The 23,342-nt window shown below is 34.9% G+C and overlaps 1 protein-coding gene across 3 annotated transcripts in view; it reads right to left on the bottom strand.

Annotated features, from left to right (window-relative positions):
- LOC124356997 (kinesin-like protein CG14535) overlaps positions 1 to 23,342 on the bottom strand; it is a 420,258-nt gene that overhangs the window by 342,056 nt on the left and 54,860 nt on the right. The window contains exon 1 of one of the 3 annotated variants that reach the window (XM_046808356.1): positions 11,125 to 11,248. The exons of the other annotated variants lie outside the window; for them this stretch is intronic. The gene's annotated coding sequence lies outside the window, so the exon portion shown is untranslated. Of the gene's footprint in view, positions 1 to 11,124; positions 11,249 to 23,342 lie in introns of those variants that run through there. 3 annotated transcript variants of the gene reach the window in all.

The raw sequence follows: 23,342 nt of genomic DNA, 5'->3' as shown, positions 1-23,342 counted from the left end.
GCCGTTTACTAATTACGGTAACCTCGTAGTTTTCTTTACTATTTGTATCCATTTTTATCTCTTTATTACCTTATCAAAGTTCAATTCAATAGCTGTTATCTTATTGTTCCTTTATTCTTTTTTCTGGTTATTATAAGATCAGAAAATAGACGTATTGGTTAATATAACCGTCAGCAATCGTTACTTGTGAACTTAAAACGCAGTAGTAATATAATGTTATATCTTTAATTTATTACCTGATTGGTTCTGTGTAAAAATTAACCACATCTGGGTTAGATAAACATTAAGACAAATACGAATACAATACAAGACGTATGCTATGGACATCTTTCAAGGCAGAATATTATCAACAATGTATATTGTTTAGTCCGTTTATTTAACTCTGTAATAGAGCGAGGACTTCATGTTGTCTGTATAGAACTAGAATTACATGTAGGCTATTAATAGATTTTGCCGCTAAAAAGGTTAATGACATTACATTATAAAGTAATTATTATAGATGAATTTTAACAAATAAATTAACGACAAGGCTTCTTCTTTGGTGGTCAATTGAAAATGTAGAACTAAGCTAAATTATTTTGAAAAGTTGATTCATAAACGTTTCTTTTGATTTGCGAGATATAACTACGAAAATCCCTAATATAAGTGGAAGAACAATATACTGTGATGCATAAACACAAATGTTTGAAAATCCCTTGAAGTTGGCCGACTGCTGTGTTTTGTTTATGCGCAGAAAAGACAGACGGCGGCGGCGGCGTGGTGAAGTGTGTCTGCACTCTACAGACCACAGGACTAGATTTCATAAACTAACCTGAAATCTATAAATACAGGTTAGTATTTATGTAGCCTACTTTGAAACAATATTATTGCACGAAAAGACGATTTCCAATTTCACTGTTCATTTATAACTAAAAAAAAGGTTTTTTAAGATTAATTATGCCGTTTTATAAACTCGAACCACAAAACTTTTTGGATGGGTTATATTTGGTGTTAAATCGTTTTTAAACCAAGACGTGATGAAATGGATTCAGCAGTCAAGGCGTTACAAAACTCTCGGGTGTAACTAAACTCTTAAGGTTTACAGCGTCAGCTAAACTCTATAGGTTTCGCGAGTCAGATGTTTACGGAGTACTAGACTTTCGTTAGATCTGCTCGTTTACGGTAGTCACGGATTTATGAAACTCTAGGGTTTCAGCCAAAGTCCAGGGATTAATATTCACCTATTTTGGGCAGTTTTAAATTCCTGGCCAGAGCAGAGTTTAAAATGAAACTCTGGAGTTTAGCGTAGGTACAAACCATTCCGGGTTATCGGTGACAAAACTAATAAGGAATACCTTGATAATTTAGAGTATGTATGTGTTGATGTGCATCATATCCAATGCATTGCACATACAGGCAATGACGATAAAACCATTTTAACTCACTCTCTAATGAAATATTTAAAGAAAGGCATTCAAAAGTAGTCACTAGAGAATTTTCCACCTAAGATAAACTCAATAATCCATACATAGAGTCTTCTAAACTATAGATGTTTTACTAAGAAATCAATGTCACATAAGAAATTAATTTTTTCATGGTATCACTGGATAAAATGTTATTATGGTGTGTCGATGAACCACACAATAAGTGTAACCTAGCAAAAAAAGTAAATATCTTTTAATTTTTGAACATTGAGTTTGTGTTTTATAAATAACACAATTAATACTTCTTATTTTTGTATCTCGTAAAAAGGAGGTGAGATAGGTCCTGCCTAAAATATGTTTGTCGTGTACAAAGGTTCAGTGATACAATGTGTAGTTAATGTAAATGTGTAATAGATTTTGAGACAACAGGGCGTGTAACTATATTATTATATAATTCAATTTCAAAGAATATTAATCGGTATTACACAATACAAAAGTCTGTATATAGGCAGAAATAAAGACATTAATTTAATTTTGTTTATGAAACCAAACCTTTATTTGTAATGAACAAAGCATATTATGGAGGTTTTATATAGCTTCACAACTGATACGATGAAATTCAATTAATGGTATGTCTCTCCAGTTTGCGGTAGGGAAATGTGCTGAAGATTTCAAATAAGTGGCGGGAAGTGACTTATACCAACATATCTAGAATTCTCTGATAAACTTCGGAGTTTTATCAGCCAAACCTCAGACTTTACACCCTAACACTGTTAAATTCCCAAGTTTGTCTCATAAACCCGTGACTGCCAAACCCATTAACTCCGGAGTTTAATGAAGTTCTAGAATTTTAAAGTGTTTGACATTTTATCCTTTGACAGCCGAACCGGTCCACAGTGTTCATCTTTTGCTACTTATCACTTAGAAGTTCATTTCACGATCACAATCACAAGATTGCATGTAACAGGTTAAAGACCTCTTCACCGTTTTTTGATAACTGGGGGACACCCTTTTCCTCTCCACCGATTGAAACTTTAAACATGGGACCAATTTTTTTCGTATCTGTCAATAATTGAATTCGTGGTATAAGATATTAAACTTTTTTCGAATTTCAGTAGCCACAATGACCTACCTATTATTAATACAACATTCAGTAGGAGCTACTATTACCTATTCAGCCCATCGTTTGTTCTGAGTGTATGTTCGTATCAGTACTAGAGATTTTCTCTATCTCTCTTTTTCGTAAACTTTTCAATAAAATGGTTTGTACAATTCTCAGTAATTGCTAAGTTAGAAGTAGGATAGTTGGGCACTTCTATTAAACTTGATGTTCAACGGTAAAGCATCAAAGAACAAAACTATTAGCCGCTAAAGGTCATTTATGTTGTGGGAATCTAGAGATAGACGAGCCACTCTCTAAAAGACCATTAACATATCAGCTTCTACAGATAGTGCATTTGAAACGTGGCTTCGTTAATGTTCGGGTTGGGTCGGCTACCCTCGTGCTCGCCTATCCTGAGAGCTCTCAAGGATGTAAACCCTTGCCCAGTTGATTAATTTCTATGTGTTTCAGCTTAACAACACACGAGCAAAGATCAAACATTTAGAAAATACAATTTTATATCTTTACATTATATAATTGTAACTTTAGTGTCCACCACATCTTTATTAGCGGTGAAGTTGGGATTCGTTACCTAACCTTCGTTCCGTGGGCAAGAAGTACAAAAATATATGCCTTATAGCGATTTTTTATGGAGTGTTAAAAAACAATTGTTGAAAAGCAATAAAATGTAGCACATACACCATTTTAGTTACAAGCATTCAGAGTATTACAATATTATTAACTACTCGCCACATAAATACATTCGCTGAGCGTTAGCGAAGCCTATATCACTTATGGGCGGAAATAATTTCATTTCTGTCTCCTGATTGTCTGTCCGCACGATATCATAAAAACGAACTGACTTATATATATATATATATATATATATATATATATATATATATATATATATATATATATATATGTGTGTGTAATGGTAGCACATTCACCCGGCAAGTGAGAGATCCGGGTTCGACTCCCGGCGGAGCAAGTACTTTTTGTGATTCAATGTTTATTGAAATTAAATAAGGCTATTGCCATTTATACAATTTAATGTAAATAAAAGTCGTTTGACAGGTATTTGGTCTTCCGATCATATGTTAGTTTGCTTATTTAAACGCATATGTGACAGATACGGCCAAATGCAACATAATTGAATCGTAAAAAGTAAGCGCTCTGTGGTGTAATGGTAGCACATTCACCCGGCAAGTGAGAGATCCGGGTTCGACTCCCGGCGGAGCAAGTACTTTTTGTGATTCAATGTTTATTGAAATTAAATAAGGCTATTGCCATTTATACAATTTAATGTAAATAAAAGTCGTTTGACAGGTATTTGGTCTTCCGATCATATGTTAGTTTGCTTATTTAAAACGCATATGTGACAGATACGGCCAAATACAACATAATTGAATCGTAAAAAGTAAGCGCTCTGTGGTGTAATGGTAGCACATTCACCCGGCAAGTGAGAGATCCGGGTTCGACTCCCGGCGGAGCAAGTACTTTTTGTGATTCAATGTTTATTGAAATTATATATATGTATATATATATATATATATATATATATATATATATATATATATGAAATTGCACATGTGCATGTTACTCAAGGAGATTTAAGTGTTAACGAATATTTTTACATAGATCTTATAGATAATCATGATGGCAACAAAAAAATCAGAATAAATAAATATTTAAAGCAATCAGTATACCCAAAAGTGATTTTAACATGTGCCATATTTACACATGTAGCCTAACTATCGCAACAGACTTTCATTATTTAAACGCTAGTATGAACGTCAATTTAATGAACAAAATTGATTATGTATCATGTGGGAAGATATCTTGAGAAATATTCCATATGTAGACTATTTTTGCATTTTACATGAAACTTCATAGACAAGGATGAGTTCTAAGATGTTGCATGTCCAACCGTGAATTTCTCTTGTTTGCGGGAGGAAGTAAAAATCTCTCTGCCGTATGATTGTCTAAAATTCTTTAAGTCAATAATGAAATGATTTATAGGCTTAATTTTCACTGATCTCCAGCCAAGCCTGCTACGCCTGAAAACACATTGTTGGATGTATTGCTACCATGTTATTATTCTAACGTTTACTTCATTTCTTATTCCAGAAAAAAGTGTATTCAGATTTGTCCATCGTTTGCTAAGCTATTGATCTAAACATCTGTATGCTAATCGTAACAGCATATCATTATTATAGTGTAGGAGCTGAAAGCCTACGTGTGGTGCATAAACACAGAACATGGTGTTTCTTGAAATAAGGATTTTTTCTAAGCGTCTACCAAGCTAGTTGAGATTGGAGAATATTCAAAGGGTTGGAGATATGGATGGAATGATAATTCATTTATCAGATCAAATGTTTCCTTACTTGACACATTATAAACCAACCTGCACACACATGTACAATAGTCATTTCACCGTCAGACACTATATAAGGAGACGGAATATAGTTGGCACTTTGAGCCTTTTGATATGACCATATAACCTCTTGATATGTGAGGGAAACAGGATTTTTCCGGACATTTGCCACCGTTCAGTGATACAAAATATCATTAACACTACGTTTCGAGATCTGTAATCTGAACTCTTCTTGAGGTAAATAACTAACCTAACACGTTATTAAAAACTAGGTTAAAATAAACAAATCATACCAGAGCGTTGTCTTGATATGGTTAGCTGACGCATATTTAACATCCCTTTACTTGTCAGACGGTTAATTTTAAATATTTCACGCTAGGAAAAACACGACTGTTTCACATTTTTAACCTTTTCGATACGTTCTATTTCGATCTCCACAAAACCTACGTGGCTATTTGAGTCCCAAAAGAAAGTCCACTATCGATTTCAAGGAGGACCAGGTTGGTTCTAGTACAATACCAATTGGCTCTCGGAATAGTACAATAATAATAATTATTATTAGGCTATACGAGCCGAAAAATGTGTACGTTACTGTACTGAGCGTACAAATCGTCACCTTCGTCACTAAATATCCCAAAATAAGTCACTTTTATCCCACTCGTCAAGTCGACGGATTCAGCGACGTGTTCCTCACAATTAAAGCACCAGTCGTAACATGCGGATTGAATTGAATTAAACCAAGATGGGAAAGAACGTGGAAGAGCGAGTATGCAGCCATAATGACAGGCTTGTGCATAATGAGACGTCGTCGTGCAATGCTTAGAGCCGCCTTTTCACTTATTGTGGAGACGAAACGGTTTTTAATTGTGACTTGGATTCTATAGCGGATAGTTACCCTAACGAGAATGCTTTACATTTGTTTTGATACGGTGTACGTGTGTGTGTGTGTGTGTGAGAGAGAGAGATAAATAATATACTGTATACTGAATAATACGACATAGTCTGGACGTTAAGTGAGATCATTCAATTATGTCAGGCCTTTATTCCATTTTCTGTATTCTGTGATTATAACTAATAATTTATTAATTCGTTCAAGCAATTTGGTTTACAGCGCTGACTTCGTTTATAGCCAAAGAATCTTCCTTTACATCTGTTACCAGAATAAAACACCAATGATTGGGTATGTGTAATTTTTAACGATAAATATTTTACAATTTGAATTACACTAAAGAAATTAAAAGTACACTAGTATTAAAAAAGTAAACCTTCAGTGGAGTCATTAAACAAGGTCACCAAAAAAAGCTTTTTGTTAATAATAGTCAATGAATAATTAATTATAAAGGAGCTGTATTTTTAAAATTTCAATGAACTTATATCCTGGGTTTATTTAATTTAAATGTAGTCTCTCAGGAGTATTGATGCTTTTTCCAATTGTCTCAGGTTTTCATAACTGCTGCCATCTAATCCTAAAAAATTAATTGTAATTTTGTCATCTTTTTCTACGTTATCTTATCTTGGCTGTTATTTCAGTGTATGGAAAATGTAATGTAGAGTAATTGTCTTCATTTTGTAACCAGAAATCAAATTATCTTTATACACTAAATAAGATCTGTGTAAGAATACGTGTAAATACAAAATTACAGTGTTGTAACTTGTTTTCAATAAATCTTCAAAGGTTAATAAAAAAATTTAAAGTATTTAAGTAACTTGATCGAATGCTTTATGAATGTTTTTTTCTTATTGTTACATCCCTTGTCATATTAAGAATTTATGTGCATTACAGAACACTCGCTAATATTTTATTACGGTTTCATGATATTATTGTTTCCTTTAAAATATTTTCTTGTAAAAGAATTTGTAATTTAAAGAAAAGATCAAGCATGTGCCTTTCAATATATACACTTAGTATACTATATATAAGAATAGTATATACACTTCGAACAAAAATGTATAAAAAAACAAGCACTTTTTCAGTCATGTAGTCTATGCTCCGGCAAACGAATGAGTGACAGAGTGGAAACATTTAATTAACGTTGGTAACAATGCATCACGATTTATTTCGAATAGAATTTCTGTTTACAGTATCACGGACAGGGTAGAACGGTTGAGCATTTACGCAGGAGTTATTTGTGTAATAGACAGTAGAGCGGAGTCATTGTTGCCGTGTAGGGAGGGCACATGGTTTTAGAAACAGCTTGAACAGGCGTGCTGGATAACACGATTTGAACGATTGAGAGCAGTACTTGTTTGTTTATTTGGGCAGACTAATAATTATAGATGTGTTAACAGGAGTGCAAATGATTGAACGGATGAGAGTGTATACAGGAGTTATGTTTGTATCTGGGCAGAATAATTATAGCTGCATTGTGTGTGAAACAAGGGTTTAAAGGATTGAACTATTGAAAATGTATACATAGGTTATATTTGTATATGGGCAGAATATTTATAGCTGTATTGTGTGTGTAAAAGTAAACAAGAGTGTATAGCATTGAACGAGTGTTTATGTTTGTATTTGAAGACAATAATTATGGTTGTATTGGGTTTGAATATGAACAGTACTGCAAAAGAGTTAGGGGATGAGAATGTACATAAGAGTCATTTCTGTATTTGAGGACAATAATTAGTATTGGTTTTGAGCATGATCAGTACTGCAAAAGGTTTAGGGGATGAGAATGTATATAAGAGTAATTGTATTCGAAGACAATAATTATAGTTGTATTGGCTTTGAACATGAGCAGTACAGCAAACGGGTTAGCGGATGAGAATGTGTAAAGGAGTTATGTTTGTATTTGGACCGAACAATTATAGCTGCAGTGAGCATAAACACGAACAAGTGTTCAGAGGGTTGAATGGTTGAGAATGTCCATATAAAATGATAAGGTTGTTAATAGGCAGTTGGGAAAACTAATTAATTGTGGTCATGTTTGGGTGAATTTATGAATAGGTTACTTGAACAGGAGTGCATAGGATTGAATAGTTGAGTATGCATACAGGAGTTGTGTGTATTTGACCAGAGTAGTTCTACCTGTACTTGGTGGTCACGTAAATTTACGAGTACGGTGGATTTTAACCGGGTTATACAGATGAAAATTTAAAAAGGATTTATTATTTATGTAGTAAGAAACTGAGTAGGTAAAGTTTAAACTGCTTGAAAATGTGCATAGGGTTGTAACTGTAAAATGGTGAGGTAGTGAGTTATACCGAGGATGAGTTTGTTTAATTTTCTACTCGTGATTGTAGATGACTTTCTGACAAGCCAAATCTAGTCACGTATTATGCTAATAACGTTTCTTATCGGATTCGTCACTCACGTACACAATGACAAGTAATAGGATTACTAAGTCTCTAAATGGCACACCTCCTGGCGCTCCTTAACGTCTTCGTAGCATCAGATAACCTGGCGACGTCTAAGCTAATCGGCAACTTCGTGAGATGTACGCGACAAGGCGACATTGCCGGTGGAATGTGCTGCAGATGTTCCACAGAAAAATCCATAACTTCTTTTATTTGGAAGCTTTATCGGTGGCTGATTTTATCTTATCCCTTTAACAGTTGAAATTAATTAATCAATTCACGTTTTTAGTGCCCAAATAAAGTTTGTTCTAAACGAGAGCAATAATTCTAAATATATGGGATATTAGGGACATTACACTACTTATACGTTCTCTTTCACTACTGTCGGTTGCAAAGCATGCCTCCTAATATTAAAACGTATCCTTCGGGCGTCGGTTAATTTGCAATAAAAACTTATAAGGAATGGGTCTTTTCTTCAACAAAATAATTTGATTCTTCCTAATATTTAGCATTTTTTTTCTTCAACCAACAACAGTTGCACGGTTATCTTTATAGCGTGTAGTCCCAATCCCTTGTCAAAAAGGTCCGCTTCGCCTCAATATTTTAGGGATTCTTTCAATGACATTGACATTTTCATTAGAGCTTACCGAATTTTTTAAGGGATACCAGTTGAAACCCATTTAACACATTTTTATTGAACCTCCCGTGCATCAAACCAGTTACCTTTCAGTTCGAGAACCGCGACTTTACTCCCAGGCTAAGGTAAATGTTTGTTTGCACTTAATACGGCAATACTGTATGGAAACCTCTACCGAATTTGAACTGTCCCCAATTTTAATAACGAGCATATGAACAAAAACGTACAGTGAACGGATCAGAATATGAATTATAGGAAGGACGTTGATACTTCCTTAAGTAGGAATAACCCATGTTCATCCATCCAAATTATGGAGATAATACAACACTATTCGAGATATCTATATTTCCACCGCTTGTGACTGGTGATTTACCCTGGCACTACCTGAATTCATGGAGGTTTAGTGTTTTGGTGCCATCTTCCACTTACAAAATGTCATAGGGTCAATGGACGTAAATACGATGGTAGTAGACTCAACATTGTATTTCTGAGATAGAGCCGGCCTCAATGACCAGTTATCCCGATGCATGGTCATTTTCGTGGTGTGGAAACCACTTGGACACCACTCACCTTTTCATTGCCAGTAGGACAAAGGTCTCCAGGTTTTTTTCCAAATCCTATCGGGCTTACATCATTCCTCGCCAGTCTCCAGCAACTGTCTCTTCACCCATTCAAACGAGTAGAATCAAGTTGCTTATTGCGTCCACCGTGGGTGTTGTGACAATACTTAACTACAGTTACTGTTACAAGGAAACTGGTACAGTACTGGATATAGTAATTTCATGTACACTTGAATCAGTTATTTGCTAAGGGAAAATCACTTGATTGCATTGAATATAATTGAGTTACCAAATCCAAGACAGCAGCATCTAAATTGTTGACAAGGTAGAGACCATAAAATCCTTCCTCAGATAAAAATACTCGTGCTACTGAGAAGTGCAACCACCGAAAGTACTTAAAAAATAGTTGTTTTGTCTTAATTATATTTTGACTAGCCAGGTGCTTGTTGAGTGCAACAATTCCAATATATTTAATTTGATTTCTAAAGAGGGAAATCTTATTTTTTATGTCTCACCGTCCAAAATCACTGCATATAATCAAACATCAACAAGTAACAAAGTGATCAATACTCCACTAAAGTGAGTGTTTATAAAAACCCATTACCTCCAAAAAATAAAACCAGATTAAAACGATACGAGTTTTACCTTTCCATTTAATCTTCCTAAAACCCACTCAATAACAGAGACTTTATTTTGGATTAAACAAAAGACGGTAATTAGCAATCACACGCAGAACAGGCAGTAAACACAGACACTTGCTTCTTCCTCCATTTCAAAGACACGCTCGTCTGACAAATTTATACCTTAAGGATCTTATCATGTAGGGTTGTAAGCTATTGTGTTTGAAGCTTGCAGTTGGGCTTAACGGTGTTGTCTTCTTGATTATTCGCCACGCTTTTCACTAGCATGAGAGACAAACGAACAATCTAAAATTACATACTCGGCTCCAAGAGTTATTAATTAACAAATGACAATGAAAAGAGAGTATTCTCTTCTGAATTAAACCACAACCTAATGAAATTTGTACAAAGGATAGACTCCTATTTTACAGAACAGTCCATTGTTTGCTCCTGACGATCTGATATAAAGAACGGGTCCTGCTCCTTGTTAGGGGATACGGAAGCTCCTATGGCCCCTAGACCGTCCCCCCTCAAGTGGTTCAAGGGTAGGGAACCCCTTGTTATCTCTCCGCGTAAAATACTCCTTGTCACAGTGTGTTTCAGTGTGCATTTGCTGTAAAAAACTGATGTTTTATTACAATATAAACAGTTAACAACAGTTTTTTTTTTTTTAGAAGGAAACCACAACTTTTGGAAGTTTACAGAATTTAAATACTAGATTTTATTGCGTTCTAAAATTTGATTAGAATTCTTTGTATGGGGAATGGGGTGATAGCGTTAGCGTAATGATAAACAAGTTACTTTAATCTATTGTACTGTACACCATAGTTAATGGATAAAATTAAATTTTTAAAGCAGTGCTAGTTAAACCGAAAACATCTATTAATTTACCAAATATGTGTTGTTCTATTTTATAGTTTTACACTATATTCTCAATATATAGAATGTTTTCGTGGTATAAACTAAAGAAATAATATATTAATATTATATGTATCATGAATGAGAACTTTGTTAGCTGGCCAAGTCATTACAAATCATTCTTTTAAATAACGCAATTCAATAGCGACAGCACCGCGTTCACATACACTCGTGTAATCATTCATGCATAAATAACTACTTCTTTATACTTACATCCGAAAAATAAAACGTTAATTAAAACTGAACACACAGTAAATCTGCACTCCTGGTCACATGTTCACACCGTTACACAAGCGAACACGAACACGAACACGTCAACTCGAAGAGCGCGCGGCGGTGCGACTGACTGAAGCTCAACAATGGAGCAGCTGACAGGGAGGGGTGGTAGGGTGGTAGTGGGTGGGGAGCGGGGAGGGGACCAGCTGATAGCCACATCATCTGACACTGCACTTGACAACAATGCTAGGCGTCGTGCGCCACCCCACCTCCACCCACTGTAGTCATAAAAGGGCATCCGCCTGGGAGACCATTTGATATGACTTATTCGAGTTTTCAGAAAAACTGAGGCTTTTTATGAACACGAGCGTTAGAAACTATGGTTGTTCAGAAGCTTCAGAATCTACCACCGACGGGTTAAAACGCTTTCCCTTACTAACTTTCGTAATATTGCACTTTTTACGAGATCAGCCAAGGGGATCAGCGTTCCTGACATAAGGGCTTGACTTTTGGCAGATCCCCACTTCGAAAACCACTCTATCGAATGAGCAATGAAGACTGTGTATCTGGCGGCGAGCCGGACCGATAAAAACCCCCAAAAAAAGACTGTTGAGCTCAATATTACGATCAAATTCCGTGAACTTGCTTGGAATTATGAAGTTACAATTATTATAGGTACATTTGGTATAGAATATATTGTAAGTTTAACGCAGGCTTTTTGTTTAACTTTTTATCATTATAAAGACCGAGTCCAATAAAATCACTTCCAGACTATTTTTTGGACGGTTTGGAATTTTTAAATCTCTTTGCGGAGTGAAATAACATAACCTGCGAGCGTTTTTAATGGATTTGTAATCAGCCATCCCCTTTCCATCAAAATATGTGGTGTGGAAACAAAAATTTTAAAATAAAGAAACTCATTTAGTCTAATTAAAGGACTTGAGACAAAGGCAACATCAAGAATACCGATTTCCGGCCACTTTATCACAAATGGGTAGCGTTTGAGGAAGTACAAAATTCTAACTTCACTAGAGCATATAGTGGATAATCAATTTACACCTCCTGTTATTTTTAAGATTCTTCTCTTATCAAGATATGAAACATGAGACGTCACTTGACGGGGTTTTGCGAAACCCTCTCCCCCCCAACACGGCTCTTTATAGAAGTAAGTAAAAGCTTTTTTAAGTAAGTAATAAGTAGCCCTTCCACCACTATCACTGGAAAATTGGTTGAAATTCTGACTCATTATTCATCATTTTGAAAAGTATAATCCCCTCTCAACAACGATATTTTGATCGTTTATTAAGAAACAAAGTGCCAATTAGTGTTTCTTCTGCAGTAAATTTAAAATAGTACATTTAAAATCAACTACTGTGAAGCCCTGGAATCGGAGAGAAATTCTATTTCTGAGAGACAATCTTTAGAGTAACATCTACTTTACTTCAAGTATAAAGATATTTAAATTTTTTAGGCCTGCATTAAGACCAGGAATGTGGAGCGCCTAGAAGACGTACCATCACTGTATATGTAGAATGCAATGACATTCAGCACATTATGGAAGCATAAGGACCTCTCTGTACGACCGCAATATTCCGAAATAGATTTATGTATTTATTTACGGTAACACCATTAGTACATGGAAAAAACAATAAGATATTCTTATATCCAACAAATTCTAATGATTCTAATGAAGAAGGGTTTATTACTCTAGCATGTAGACGTTAAATATTTCAGGTCTGATTTCTCAGTAAGCTAACTAAATGTATTATGTCAAACAATTGAGTTATGTCATTTTCGAATCCGTTTCCAAGTGAATGCTTGTATAATTTCCGAAACTGAGTATTTTAAAAATAGTTTCTTAGCTATCATTAAAGCGGTGAGATGAACGTGTGTACAAGATTTAAATCTAATATTAATGATATAATATGATACATCTAAATCTGCTCGTTAGTTATAGAGATTGTGACTAATAAAAGCGTGGCGAATTTCCGAGTTATGGATGTAAATGTAGAACCCCAAAACATTCACAGTTTAAATGAAAACATCTCAATTAAAAATGGCCACCCAAACTTGGCAATTTAATAAATTTAGCCCAGTTCTGAGATGAACATTGCCATTAAAAGCGTTGCACGTCTATTAATTATATTGAACCTACGCTTACTCCAATCCCGGCTCAAAGGTCTCTCGAGTTTAGCCTCTCAGAATCCCCAATTATCTAACCATTCTAAGAATTCCTTCAGATGGTACCTGAGATAAAATCTTTTATAACAGTCTCGAATTGACATTGACCTGTAATGCAGTTGTAATTTAAGAATGAATAACAACATCAATTCAAGTTAAACATACCACTGTTAAAATACATTAATTAATTTAAAATAAACCGGAAATTAAATTTGATGTACTTTTAATCAAACCATTGTTAATTGGAACCGATTCAGATTTAACTATCGAGATTTACGTATTGCAAAGTACGCGGAAGCAAATATTCTTAATGTAAAGACCGACCAGTTTGAACAACTCTTACCCGAGTGTATCAGGTTTCTTATCGTATTGTTTCAAAATGTTCACGAGATTCAAGTCTATGTATTAAATTATAGTTATGGAGTTTTTCGATATTTTCAATTTATATCTTCACTCCATTTTAAAGTATAAACATAACGTGTACTTTTCAGATATTTATCAATAAATTTGCACATAAAATACAAATGTAATAAAAATAAATTTTAGAAATTAATTACTTTAAATGTACATAAATGTTCTAAATTGCCAAATATTTGATTACTTATCACACAGCAATAATGATCGAACAGAGTTTTAGCTGTATAATTACGCTGTTATCATGCTACAAAAATACTATGCATTCCAGAGTTTTATTATTTTACTGTTTATTTGGTGGCATATTCAAAAACATTATCCTCTACTTTTTGGTTTAAAATATGATGAAATATTTTATAAACTCTAAGCCAGTCATAGCTGTATTAAAAAGTAGCAGTAAGGCAAAAGTATGTTAGTGCAAATTTCAAATGGTTTCCGAATGTTGACAGATACAGACATCCATGCCATATACCACGGCATTAAAGCAAATGAGGTGGTCTACTTCACGGTTAGCATCATAATGATGGCTGGGAGTGTGTGCAGTAAGGAGTGAGTGAGTCAATTCAAATTACAAGCGGTTCCCAGAGGGTGATAGGTAATGACTGCTATGCCATATACCACGGCATTAAAGCAAATGAGGTGGTCTACTCCACGGTTAGCATCATAATGATGGCTGGGAATGTGTACAATAAGGAGGGAGTGAGTCAATTCAAATTGCAAGCGGTTCCCGGAGGGTGATAGGTACTGGCTGCCATGTCATATACCACAAAATTGAAGCAGATGAGGTGGTCTACTTCACGATTAGCATCATGGTTGCAAATGGCAGGCAGTTGTAGACTACAGTATGGTGGGGAGTGTCAATGCAAACCTCACGTCGTTTCCGAGTGGTGACAGCTACTGACTGCCATGCCAGCTAGCAAGATACCGATGTTACTTATCACCACATTGAATAGTCGTAAATTATAAAATAATCTACTATGCATTACAATGTACATATTTTAAAGTTTTTATCCTTATCTAGTAATTGCTAATATGAGCAGTTGTATATTTTTAATGCGAAATTTGAAATTATATATGTGCTGGCTTCAAATAATTCCAATGCATTAAATGCACACACACGGTCACGATATTTTCCTCCACTACCATTAGTCTAGTTTCAATCAACAGTCTCTTTACAACAGATCGCTGTGACAAACTGGTTTGGATATCTTGATTTCTACTTTCCAGATGTGAATACTGGTTGCGTTACAAGAAATTGTTTTCTAGAGCTTGGTAACTACTCCTAACTAGGTAGTAGGGCAGTAAAAATGCTGATTACGCCCTTAATCCAGTGACCTTCTCAATTCTAACCTGCACTGCCGTAACTATAATTGATTAAGGTGATGACGATGTGTTTAGACAGTCCGTGCCCTGTAGGCGACTACACTGCGGTGTTCATGCAAATGAGAAACTGGTTGTTCAATGGGTCAACGATACGGCGACCCTCGCTCGGCTGGCTCCCCCCCACCATTCCCCGCATCCACACTACACTCACAGCATTATAAAACAAACACACACACAAACCTGGTGTGACTGACCTAGTCAACTGCCGCGATAATGTTTCGCGAGAACCAACACCTGCACGCTTTGTTACGCAATGACCCCTGCAGCCTGCAGACACTTTCAGTGCTTCCAGGAACAGAATGCACTTTTGAAGAGGTAAAATACCCTTAGTTAGCCGACAGCAATTCAACGCTACAGAAGCAAAGAAGTAGAATTTCGTTCAATTCTACTTATTGCGTGACTATCGAATTATGTTTGTATTTATCTGATGAGCTCTCGGTAGCTAAATAGTTAATAAAACACGAATAACAATATAACTTAAAGCCAAAAATAGAAAATCTTCAACTTAGTGACAGTGGCACAAGAACCAGCGGGTGAGGAGGGCACTTATAGAAACAGAAGCAGACTGGTTTGATGAATGGTTCATTGATACTGCCGCTGCCGACGAGACGCCAGGAAAAGAAGAGGTCCCACATCCGGCCCTTGAGGAACACCAGTCATTCTTCCAATGTCAAGGCTAAATCGAAACTAATTTCATTAGGAATGTTACAGAACATAACCTAAAATAATTTAACTTAATATTATCTTCACAAAAAAACTGTAAAAATCTGTAAACCCAAAAGTATAACATACCTATCTTTAGTATTAATTGATTTCAAAAGAGCTTTACACTTAAATAATGACGAAAAATGTGCAAAGCAATCACATATTTTTATCATACACTGAGTATTTTTCATCGTTAAATAATTGTCAACCATCAAGAGGATTCTTTTGTAAGCAGTACGAGGCTTGTCACCAGGCATTGCTCATCGACACTGCGAGTTTTCATTACTAATTAAAAGAGCGATCAGGTGTAAATCTGACTCGTATTTGAGGGGTGAAACCGACCTTTTTATAACCCTGCTTCATAAATATTCTGATGATTTCACAAAACAATTACCGCTGCGTTAATATATAAAAATATTTATCTATTCAAATCAAATATGCCATAAATCTAACTCACCCCATGAATTCAAAACTAATAAATTATGAATTAGCACATCAACTCATACTAAAGTCTAAAACAACCAACCAAATAGATAGAATAGTCATGTAGATACGGATAAAAATAGTGTTCCATACAATTAATGATAAAAAATCTAGATTATTCTTTTCTTAGAACGAGAAGGAGACCATAAAATACCGTAAACGCATGAAACTACATCATTTATTAATTTAGAAAATTTGGTCAAATTAACATTTACAAACAAAATCCGTAAACTTGCTCTGCCATTGCTGGGTATTCCGCAGTCAAAATTAATAGCTAAAATTTCTGTTTAAAGTTTTATCATTATAAAAACTGAGTCCAATAATCTCACTTCCAGACTATTTTTTGAACGATGTGGTATTTTAAAATCTCTTAGCGGTGTGAAACAAGATAACCTGCAAGTGTTTTTAATGGATCAGCCAACCCCTCTCCATCAAAATATGTAGAGGAGAAACCAAAAGTTTTAAATAAAGAGACCCATTGAGTCAAATTAAGGGTTTTGATGTGGCAAATGCAACATCGAGAATGCCGATTTCGGCCAACTTTATTCCAAATAGTACGTTATAATATCGTAAACTCTAAGACTACATCATTTGTTAATGTCGAATATGTGGTGTTTTTATAACACTGACTGGAAACCCTTTCCTACGTACTTATTGCAGAAACAGTAGTGGCGAGGGGTGTACAACGATAAGGCGATGAGGGGCGCTTCGTACTCCAGCGCAACACCACATGTCGCACCGCGGCCTTAGGCCACATTTGTAGACCAATTAGTCGTCCAGGGGGGCGTAATTAGGAACAGCACACGCCCGGGAATCAATCAGTGCCTCGACCCCATCCTGCTGGCACTTCAACCCCGGAAAAACCGCCGTATATCAGTATAACAGGGTGACAGGGGTCGACAAGAGCTTGCGTATTATTAGGGGTCCAGAAATGGAGAGTAATTTCTACAGAACATCTTTATGCTCTCCTGGCCATGCGGGGGATTTGCCTTCAGATTATTAATCTGGCTAATCATTATTAATATACAGCCGGAAGTTTCTATTTTATTTTGAAACATAACTAAACAACAAAGGTTATAGAAATAATTTTTATTTAAAACATTTGTGCAATTATAGGCTACTATTCAGCTATACACATTTTTTTCATCCAAAACATAAACTGGGATTTCGACTTATCGGAACCCAATTAATCGAATGTTTAGTCACAACCGAATTATTTACTAAAACTTTATTATGTTTCATTGACAAAGTTAAACAGTGACCGTATGATAAAATTCAGCATAAAACAAAAATAATGTGCAAGAGCAGTGTATGGTTAACATACGTTTTCGCTATATAAAGCATTATTTGGTACACCGTTTCTTATTAACTGAATGTTTTTCTGTCGGTCCCATCAATTTTGGTTGAACGAGACTCTAGTTTTTTTATATTTTTTTAGTATAAGAAACTCTCGTACTTCTCTAATTAGTCTTCTACAACGCAAGTTAGTAAAACTGTACATGCTAGGAACTATATTCATATACTGAACCTTTTTACTTTTCTACTACACTGTACTCAAAGTACCTAATTCTATCTATTGTTTGTCAACAGCTAATTACCATAACAATTCGAAATATTTCTCGTTATTAATCTGTTTTTAGCTAATGGCAATAATCTTAACTATACTTTGAATATTAATTTCAACACGTTTGGTATTCTTGTACAAGTATTCAATTTATTCTCATAGTTTTTTAAGATAACTGTACCAAAACCAGTTTCAAATTTGTTGTGCTAAATAATAAAATATTTTTCGTTAGGTACTCGTTTGGATGTTTTTTTTAATGATAATTCCGTACTTAATTGAAAGAACTAGTACTCTTGTCAGATCAAAACCTACTTTCCGGTTTCATATCCTACACTTGTATTTAAAAAAAGAGAGTTTATTAATCCCGTAAATTTTAGGGTTTTCTATTTTTGTTAATAACGAGCCAATTTAATTGATCTATCAATACTCCCCTCATCTAGATCTTTAAAAAGCTAAGATACAGTATTAGAGTATAGTAAGAGTCTTGAAATGAAATGAGTTCTATTGTGAAAGTGATTTATAGTGCAACATGCAGCATCACTTGGTACTCTAATCGTTAATATTTTAGATAAACATTTAATAGATAATACGATCCAATGTACATTGAAAACATCTGAAGTATTTCAAAAACACCATAATAGTAAGTATGCTGTATGAGATGATCCTTTAACCATAGTTTAACCTCCGCTGTCATACATGTATTGGTAATATATTGTAAAGTCGAGCCAGAATAGTATAGTTCTCGCTGAAGGACATCTAGCTTTTAGAATTAATATTAGATTCTTACGATTGATTGGAGACTAAGCCACTCAGTACCAAAAGGATTTATATAATACTGGTAGAAGTATTTACGTTTGAGCGTTACGTTCCCACAAATTCTTTCTCGCTGTCCTCGAAACATACGAGAGCTTTGAATGTCACTCGGGGTTCTACGTAAAAATACTTATACCTCATCGGAACTTTTCAACTCGAGCGATATTTCAAGTGGTTCTTTCTATCTAGAGGCATTTTAATTTATTACACAAAACTTTTGAGGGAATACGGTACTAATATATTTGCAAACTTTTATGACCTTCCAGGAAATCCAAACAGTGCCCTCTTGGTTTGATTTGCGCGTAGCCCCTACGCTACTATTAAGGTCTCGGAAGGTCGTGGGAATCTGGTAGAGACTCCAGTCTTCGACCTCGAGAGGAAGTAGCTTCGCGGCCTCTACGATTTACAGCCGATAAACATTGATGGCGATGTAACCTAACAAAACTCACCGGAGGAAGCGTACGTAGACACAAACGCTGCCTCATTGTTTCATAAATTCGTGTTTATTGCATTCCTCAGCATCATCAGCTACACTTGGCTCTGATGAAGGTTGATAGTCAGTTCGGACTTGATTTGTCACCCACCATGAGTCGTTAATCAAACATCAACAGGATGCGTTGCCCTCACCATCTGCTCACTCCTTCCTCACCTTCCTCACTCAGGTCTTCTTACACTTGTAAGTATCGGTAGATAATCTACATACATACATGAAACCCGTTTAAAATGTAATTGTTCTCATCAATACTTACTATTAGTTGGTTTGTTTATAATCCTACAGGTTTTACAATAATTAGACAATATGAGCACTTTACCAAGAATCATCCATTTGTGACATAATTAATGGCTTTATACGAGCACATAAATAGATTTTTGTGGGCCATGAAAGCTTAGTGTCAATTTCCGATATACTCATATTATTGTTTAAAATGCATTACATTATATTTCTGCGTATGTGCTTGGTTGTTTCAGTTAAAGTTTAGTTTTTAAAGTACTTTTTAGACCAGCACAACATAACTCAATTGCATTGTGATATAGCCTATGCCTCAAACATAAAACGTGAATTCAAGTCAATTTGATAAATAAACACAATTGAGATAATGGTTTTAAGGTAAAATACTTCTTAGCGCATAAGAGTAGGAGTATTTTTGTTAATTTGAAGCTGATATTTTATAAGACTTACTTAAGTTATTATTACTTAATTTCGTAGTAAAATGTAGGGATTTAAAATTTTCTTTGGTGATTGGAAGGGAAGTGATTTATTTTTGTTTTACATGCATCCGTTTACTTAATATTTTTATTAAAGGTAATGAAGCTCTATAACCAATTACAAAACTAATCATTACTAAGCTTTAGTGACGTCTATTATTTGAGAGTCTGGAAAAATTTCATTTCTGTCCGTCTGTATATCTGTCTGTGCGTGATATCTCGAAAACAAAACGACATACATATTTGAAATTTTGGATGAAGGTTCATTTCTGTATGAGCAATACCGAGTTCGTTTATCGTACAAGACACTCCATGGGGATTGGCTGAGCGTTAATGAATATTTTTACATTAGTCTTATGGCAACGTAATGGCAACGAGAAGATACAAGAATAAATAAATTTGTAAACAATCATTCCTGTATGTGATTTGAGGATGTGACATATTTATTCATAAGGACGAAAAATAATAGAGTGAAAAGTCAATGCTAAAAGTGGATGACAAGATTTGATTACGACGCGCTCTAACGTTGTACCGGTAGTAGTCTCCGTAGCTCACCGGAATCTAAATTATTAGAACATTGCTATGAAACCTAACTTAATTAAAAAAAATTGAATTAATCATCTAGCAAGAAATCTCGAGAAAGGTTTAATCCATAGAGTTTAAATTTAGGACAAAATTTCATTTCTACATAGTCAATAATGAGTTCTATGATGGTTCATACCCAACCATGGCCCAGGCAGAAAGTGATTTTTCTGTATGGTTCTCTGTCTGCCTGTCTATCTGCCAGCACGACATCTCTAGAATTGAATAAGTTATAGATTAGAACATTTGCAGTCAAACTCAGCGAAGCCTGTTGGGCGACCCGCGGTGTGTGGTAAATCGTTTAATTAATAGCGCCAGTTATATTCTGTCCGTTTTCTCCGTTTTAGTTTCAATAGACCATTTTAAGGGCATTCATACGTTTTATTGAATTAATATTTGTCCTAATAGAAAAACACGTTCTTCAAATTCATTCATTAAAATCCAAGTATTTGTAACGTTTGAAATAAAAGTACACACTGCTTAATTACGTTAAGTTAAACAATATAAAGTTAAGCGGAGCGTTTACAAACTTTCTAAATTCCCTACTTCGATTAACAATTGGAAATACGTTGTTACCGTCTTGGCAATAAGTAATGACAAATGTTTTCATTCGGAGATTTACATTTGAAGTAGTGTGTGTACCAGAACAGGCTTATCCTTCAATCTTTTAGAATTCAAAACCATAAATAGAAATAAAATAACCATAAACGATATTTTAAATATGAAATACCACTCTCGTTTTAATATTAGTTTTTTATGTAAATCCTAACATTTGCATTTTCTGGGTTACAATCCTATGACATTCCTTGACTTGAAACTCCACTAAATTATCACTAACATCTGGCTATCCGGTTTCGACGGTAGGGCTAGCAAAAACTAGCTTCGGGTTTATTGATCTCGTAAACAAACCGCTTCGACAATCGTCTAATTAAATTTCATGTTATAAATATCCAGTGAACGTGACTAGTCAATACATTTTTCCCGATCAACGACCCTTTTGAATGCATTGGAAGATTCCTTCGTCGTCCGGAATGTTGCTGCTACTTCGAGGCGGAGGAAAACCTGGTTTCGGAATTCCTTCCGCAGGTCTTGACACATCAATGGACTGCGCTTGCAATATATACCGCTCGCTCGTGTTTTATTCCTTTGGAAGGAAGATAAAATCGTAAAATATATTAACATTGTAACATTACGTTCTGCCTGATGAGTATTATTACTACGTGTCACTAAGCTATATGCAAAGTATTTATAATTGTTTATTGAAAGTTTGTTATTAACGATGGAAGGTTTGAAGGGTAATAGTTTTTAATATTTTTCCGGACATTTGCCATCGTTCAGTGAAACAAACAATCAATAACACTACGTTTCGAGATCTGCAATTTGATCTCTTCTTCAGGTAAATAACTAACCTAATACAAAATTACAAATTACGTTAAAACAAACAAATCATACCAAAGCGTTGTAACACGCCTAAGTCAGGAATCACAACCACCATGTTGTGTGTCAACTTCACTATCTCTAAAACATGCACTTAATAAAAAATAAAACACACAACACTAATCATTAAAACTGAACTACAGAAAACAGGTCACAATACGCCTGCATTCGTCTACCAAACACCAAACCACAAATAGGAAAGTGTCTTGAATATTTTTAGTTATAGAAAAATCATTTCAAGGAGTATGGTAGGGCCTATATAGTATATTACACAATTCCTTTTAGGTTTGTAATATTCGGAGGCAAAAGCATATAAATGTATAGGTTGACCTTCAAGTAGTGAAAGAAAAAATGCGTTGTGCAGAGGCTAAACCAAGATTGTTGGGAGATACACGGGCAGTATCAGACGATCGTGATGTGTAACTGAGAAGTATGCAGTGCGCAGGCGCGATAGACAGCCCATATAGGCGCTGCGGTGCGCTGTGCACGTGCGCCAACCACGACTGTGCAGTAAATATAAATAACCAATCATACAACTCGGCTGCAGTGGACCTGAGGTGCAACGCGCCGCTACATGACGTTCCGTGAATCATTTCTGAGAAAACCTTATGTTGGAACACACAACTACACTGTAGTATACTTACACAAATTATACAATGTATTATAACGTACTTTGAGTATTAATACGGCTAAGGAGAAACATATCTCAAATGAGAAAAAGAAATTTTAGTTGCATTAATTAAACTACTGTGAGTTTAGTATCAAAACTAGATTTATTTGCAACATATATTATATTATAAATAATAACTAATTTACAAACGTGATGACAAAATTGAAAAGCCCACAAAGCATATGAAAGTATAGACATTAGTAAATATGGAACAAAGATACAGATCGCACAAATGCACGTAATTTCCTATTGGATAATAGGAACATCGCATATGAGTATGCTTTTTAAATAGTATAATAAAACTTCTAAGATGAGTGTTGATGTATTAAAGATAATCCAATCTCCTGATCCATTTCACAATAATTGCACTTTAAGTTTAAAAAAAGTGTTTTGATAAAATAAAGTCGGAGGATGAAATAATTTGTAAATACCTATACAAACATTCAAATTTCTCTGCAAGATTCAGTAGTATTTAAATGAACAGGCAACAGATCAAACAATTTCAGTTGCACTTCAACTATTTTAAGTTAATGGAAAGGGATCCGAAAGACTAAGTCCATAGTACTCTTAGCGAAAGCACTTGGTTCAAAAGTTTAACAAAATTGTCTGTCTCTATTTCACTTCTGATTCAAATAAATTATATTTCAGACGCCATAGTAGAGTTTACTTTGTTGCAATAATGTAGAAAATATATACATAAGTAAATCTAAGAACTCGTATTTCACTCTATAAGCGTCTATTTCCAACGGTTATCCACTTCCTGTGTAAGGTATTATC

This window comes from Homalodisca vitripennis, chromosome 3 (genome assembly GCF_021130785.1).
Source record: "Homalodisca vitripennis isolate AUS2020 chromosome 3, UT_GWSS_2.1, whole genome shotgun sequence".
NCBI classification, from domain to species: domain Eukaryota; kingdom Metazoa; phylum Arthropoda; class Insecta; order Hemiptera; family Cicadellidae; genus Homalodisca; species Homalodisca vitripennis.
This window is presented reverse-complemented; position numbering and strand designations above follow the sequence as displayed.